The sequence below is a fragment of the Salvia splendens genome, chromosome 5, assembly GCF_004379255.2.
Source record: "Salvia splendens isolate huo1 chromosome 5, SspV2, whole genome shotgun sequence".
In the NCBI taxonomy this organism is placed as follows: Eukaryota; Viridiplantae; Streptophyta; class Magnoliopsida; order Lamiales; family Lamiaceae; genus Salvia; species Salvia splendens.
Genome location: NC_056036.1, coordinates 6,516,648 through 6,522,647, shown reverse-complemented (window position 1 = coordinate 6,522,647; position 6,000 = coordinate 6,516,648). Strand labels below are relative to the sequence as shown.

General features: G+C 38.9%; 1 pseudogene; it reads right to left on the bottom strand.

Moving 5' to 3' along the window:
• Positions 1-653: 653 nt before the first annotated feature.
• Positions 654-4,718, bottom strand: LOC121803133 (annotated as a pseudogene).
• Between the last annotated feature and the right edge of the window lie 1,282 nt (positions 4,719-6,000).

The window sequence follows — 6,000 nt, the reverse complement described above, 5'->3', positions numbered from 1 at the left end:
TCCCCAGAACAAAAAAAAAAAAAAACTATTACATCTACTTGCTCTAATTAGAAACAAATTGGGGGAAAATCAATATACTTGCGGAATTTAACTGTTTAAGGCGATCAAGAAATTGGAAACTCGGCGTTCATCTGAAATGGGAACTGATAATCAAGAGAGGAAGCAGACAGAGAAATTGGAATTTAATTGATTTCTGTATTTTCAAAGCTAGTTTACTTTATTTATTTATAGTCATTAAAAATCTTTTTGCGCTTCATTTGAAACTTGTGTTTGGTATACAGTATACACCATTATTTTACTCAGTTTTTAGACAAAGGCGATTCAGTGTTCAAAAAAAGTTTGATATTCTACATTAATACATTTTTATTTTAGTTTTTGAATTGAAAAATTAAAAGCGTCAAGGATAAAAGAAATTCCCTGCCGTTTTTTTTATTTTAATTACAATTTTTTGTTGATAGTTCTTCTTTTTCCAAACGTATTTATTTCTCAATTTTTGCAATTTTGTCATAATTTTCAGTAGCACTATTATTGACTATAGTCCGTACTACTATTATTAATCTTGAAACACGTTAAAAATTACCGCGGGTATTATCCAAATTTTCCCTCCGTTAATAATGGTGCCCACTGAAATACACTACGTAAGGCAATAGCAGTTTAAACAACCTTTTCACTTCCATTACAAACAAATAATGTGTGATTTATACAAATAATAACGTCGAATCGTACTTGCATTACAAAAAAATGTGTGAGACTTGAGAGAGATACAGAGGGAACGAGGGATGGGGTCAATGCAGGCGGCCAATAGAAACAATGCGTGCCAAACAAATAAAAATACAAAAAAATGAGCCAAAAAAGGGTAAAAAGGAAATAAGATACAGAAGCAGGTGTCACAAACTCCTAGTTCAACCTACTGTGGCTTTTGCTGGTTTGAATATGGTGATGTCAACAAGGTCGTTGGAGAGCTTGTCCTCCGGCTTTCCAGACAGCACATAAGCCAGTGCTGATGTATTGTAAGAAGCTGCACCGCTGTCCCTCAGTGACAAGCCAGACATATTCTGTTCGAAATACTGGGCATTGTGCATCTGCTCCGGGCTATAGCCATATCTGTAGCTGGCCATTTGGTTGTTGTACATCTGTTGGGGATATGAGTACCCCATGTGTTCAAATTGCATAGGTTGATGATACACGCCCATGCCCCCCATCATCTGGTTGCTGAGGTGGCTTGGATACATATATGGTTTGACCACCGGTTTATTTGACTCTGTTTCGGCCCATAGGCAAGGGCTGGAAGCCGTTGGCTGCTGCTTGTGTAACTTGCGATTCTTGAGGTTGGCTAATGGCTGAGATGCTGTTGTCCAGCTGGGCTTCCCAAGGAGGAGGTGGAAAAGCACTGCTACTTTCAGAACCTACCAATAGAAATATATGAACTCAGATTTTTGCAGAAGAAAAAAACTGTGTGCATCCACTCCAAATAGGGTTCATCAATCTCCGATTATGGTTTTATTAATCCCCAATTAGGACATATCAATCCCAACTTATTCTTCAATTAGGATGGAGTGTGCTTCCTCCGAGAATGAGAGTTGATCCCCAAAAAAGTGGACAGAAACAAACAAACATGATTGCATCAATCAATAAGTTTAGATCACGGCTTGTTAGATTCACACAATGGGATCTTCCAGCAGGAGAGATTTCAATGGTTACCATATATTGGTGAGTCTGGCAGTTGTTGCTGGTTCGTCTGGCCATTCCACGTGAAGGCAGGTCCTTGCGAGTAAGTCAACTGGTCATGTTGAGCTACCAATGGACTTGAAGTGCTTCCATTAGGGAGTAGAGACGGTTGTGGAGATTGACCATTACTTTGTTGCTGAAAATGAGGCAATGAAGAATAGGCTTGCCCATTGGGATTGGAGGATTGAATGTCACTCTGTGGATACATATCGACCAGAGCAAGAATATTCTTCTGGGATGCAGCTGGGCTTGGCGGCTGAGGCTCCGACAATGGAACAAGTGCCAGAGAGTCTGCTGTCAGCAAGTTGAAATCATCTCCGCTCAATAGATCAACTTTTGCTGTAGTTGTCAATTGGTTATTAGTTGCTGGAGGAGCAGTGGGTGTAAGCAGCAACTGTCCCTCTACATTACTTTCAGACATCGATCTGAAAGTGATATTTTCATCTTAAACGATAGATACAACCAAATTCAATCTCAAACAAGTTGGGAAATTCCGACATCAAAATATTTCATAGTTGGCCAGCTGAAATTACCCTTTTTCTGATTGTTTATCACCAGTGTCAATGAGAGGAGCATCAACGTTGACCAAGGCTTGAGCAGGTTCGGGTTTTTTGTTCTCTGATTGAACAGGGATAGAGCCAGAAGAAATTGATTCATGTTTAGCCAAAATACGTTGCAAATCATCATTTAGAGCCAGTCCTTGACATAATACTGATTCATCCCTACATTATAGAAACATGGAAAAGGCCTTTAATCAAACCACAAGTATGATCATGCACAGCCACACCATTAGCAGGATGCTTAGTCAAAGACAGCTTTAATGTATTTTGGACAGTTTCCATACATTTGTGCATCACACAACATGCATTAATGTAAAACATGAGCTCCTACAAAATAATTTTATACCCATAAACCACAGGTCTTACGTTGTTGAATTAACAAGATGTACCACTCTGAGCTTATAGGTACGGCACTTTTTCACCAGATCAATAATGAGATCTTGCTTTACTTCCTGCCACCAAGAAAACAAAAAAAAAGAATTTTAAAAAAAAATTAAAAAGAAATTCTTAAAATTTCATAATACTATATTTTAAATTAGTTTGTAACATGGTAGCCATTGAGCAGCCAATTTCGCTTCCATGAGACCAGCATAAAGAGGTAATTTTGACTAAGCTACGCCAGCTGTAAAGACTGACGGTCAGATATTCAACATAACCAAGTATAATTCATCATACCTCTTTGTTATCAGGGCCTATAGTGTTCAACATTTCAGCAAGGCCATCCAAATACCGCGTGCATTTTCAATTTCTGTCGGGCTAACATAGAAAGATCTACCATCAACTTTTTACACGAATAATTTCCAATCACTAAGACAATAAAAAGATGCTAATAGACGTATGAAAACCATTAAATTACTCTGTAGTTTCAATTCTGAAAATATCAGATAAAGCCACCAGGTATTTAAGGGCTTGCTAAAAACTCTATTCAGATAGGGAGAACTTAGCACCTCAATGTTGGATATTCAGGTTCAACAGATGAATCAGCTGGAGGCGGTCTAGACTCAGAATTACCGATATTATGTGGGTTAGATGGCGGTGCAAAAACAGGTATTGACGTCTCAGAAATTCGGGGGAAAACTGCTCCCAGGCGCTGGAAAAAGGCCACAGGTTGCAGAAATAAGCAACATCGGATATGTTGGACATGAAAAAATGTAAACCACCAAGCCATGAGTAAGTCATGAATATGCTAGCGCCACATACCAACAACTCTTGATAAGCTGCAAAGTATTGGGTATATCTTGCCCTCGGTCCTCCAAAGGCTTCTTGCCAAGTATTTATTAATATTAATATCTTCTCCAATTTGCACCGTAATTGTGACTTTTAGCAATTATGGTTACTGTTACTACAGGACCAGCAAAATGTTTATGAAAGAAAAGTCAAGCTTACAGTCAGGGCAAGGAGCTGGACTTTGGGCCGTTTGCTACGTAGGCGATTCTTTATACCTTTTACAACATCTTTTGCTTGTCTGATACAAACAAGAGAGACCATGAGCTCACAGAAGGAATGTGCTATGCTTTCTCAATAAAAACAACTAGAATGCACATAAAGAGGTGAAGCTACAAATTCACAAATTTCTAACATTCAGCATGAATGAATGAAAGAAACTAATCAGTTCAATTATCATGGTGATATAGATCCTCCCAGATCTATAGATAGCTTCCCCCTTCCAAATCCAATATTGCAAAACCAACTACCTCATATCTCAATTTTTCGTTACACACTCAGGAATACAAACTACTCAAGCAACATAAATTATTTAAACTAATCATTAAAAGGAAAGTAGGTCACTTGATCATCTATTCATAGTATTATGATACATCATGATGCGTAACATGACTTCAAACTGTGTTTGACATCCTAAAATTATCAACGAGATCAATCAGCAGTTCAAGTCGGTGACATTCTAAAATCATCATGAACATCTCCATTTCTGCTGACCAGCTAAATCAACACTTCTAATCATTCCAAACACAATTATGAAGCTTGATTTCCATTTAATTACAGACACTAAAATCAAATCAAATGCAGACTAACGCAAAAAGCATGCTGGAAAAAAAGGAAATCCAAGCAATCATTACACTAAAAGAGTTCGTAAAAACTAGTATATGCAACTGAGAGAATTACGCGGGATCCACATTGCAAATATCGCAGATCTCGATATTTCTCGCCCAATCTGGACCGATCAGCATGCCGCTCGTAGCTCTTTCCACCATTGCATTCACCATTTTCGCTACAAAATAATATCTCTGCCGGATAAATATTATTGATCATAACCGGAGCAGCCGCGACACCGCCGGCGGAACCAGTCACGAAATTCCGGCGACGCCCTCGGAGATTAAACTATAATTTGAACTAAATAATTTATTTATCGAAGGCGTTAGATCGCAGGCTTTTATCAAATGTATTGAGCGAGCTCCTTTATGAATTTGGAATGAGAAAAATATTGAAATATTGTGTATATAATATTGGCAGAGCTTATTATATTAATTAAATTTAAAATTCGTTACTACTCACCTGTCAACTGTTGGACTAGCATTGCGGTGGGGATCCTCTGCTGTGCTGAAAAGCACAGCAGCCCCTGCTGCTCCTCACTATTCATCAAAATAATATATATTTATTTAATTAAATTTATTTTTATTTATTTATTTATTTTATTTGTTGTGAGGGGCAGCAGGGGCTGCTGTGCTTTTCAGCACAGCAGAGGATCCCCACCCCTAGCATTGTGCTAAAATGTCGGTGTATAATTCAACTGTTAAAAATAGAAATAACATTGTACTCTCTGCTCTCTTTTTTTTCCCTGGCAATTCACTTTTTCAAAAAAATATACTCTCTCCATTCCTTAAATTTGGTGACTTTTTTTCATTTTCATCCGTCCCATAAAATTGATGACATTTCACTTTTTAGTAGACATCATATTCCATTGTAACTAATTCCAACTCACATTTATTAGTATAAAACTGATAGTATATAAAAGTAGGACCTGGTCTCCACTAACTTTTTCAACTCATTTTCCATTACATTTCTTAAAACTCACACTCAGTCAAAATGTTACAAAATTTAAGGGATGGAGGGAGTACTAACTATTTCATTTTACATATTTTCTTTTTATAATTTATGACTACGTTTTTTACTTTTATTATTTCTTCCCTTTTCTACTTTATTACTATCTCTAAGAGCACCCACAATGGAGCGCCCAATAACACGCCCGATGCGTGCCATCGTCCTCGGGCGCACCCGATGGCTCCATTGTGGGTGCGTGCCCGGACGATGGCACGCCCTACGCCCACGCCCTAAGCTTCGGGCGCGGAAGAAGTGCGGACGATAGGCCATTGTCTGCCCCATCAGACACCATTGTGGGCTCCACGGACAATAGGCACGGACGATGGCACGTATTTTTAAATTATTATTTTTTTTCGAATCTTGTCTATTTAAACCTCGTTTCTCATTCACTTGTTCATACGAACATCTCGCCTCTCTCATTTCTCTCATCTCTCACATTTCTACTCTCTTACATACCAAAATGAACCACGACGACGACACCACTAGTTCCTCGGAGGAAGGTAGTCCGACCGGGGATGCCTTAGATGCAGCCGTTGAAGAGGCCATGGCGGAATGCTTAGCCGAACTGCAGCGAGATGAGACGGCGGCAGCGGAGCAGATCCACAGGCCTATTCGACGTCGGACGGTTGTCCGATGCGACCACGCGGCAGCT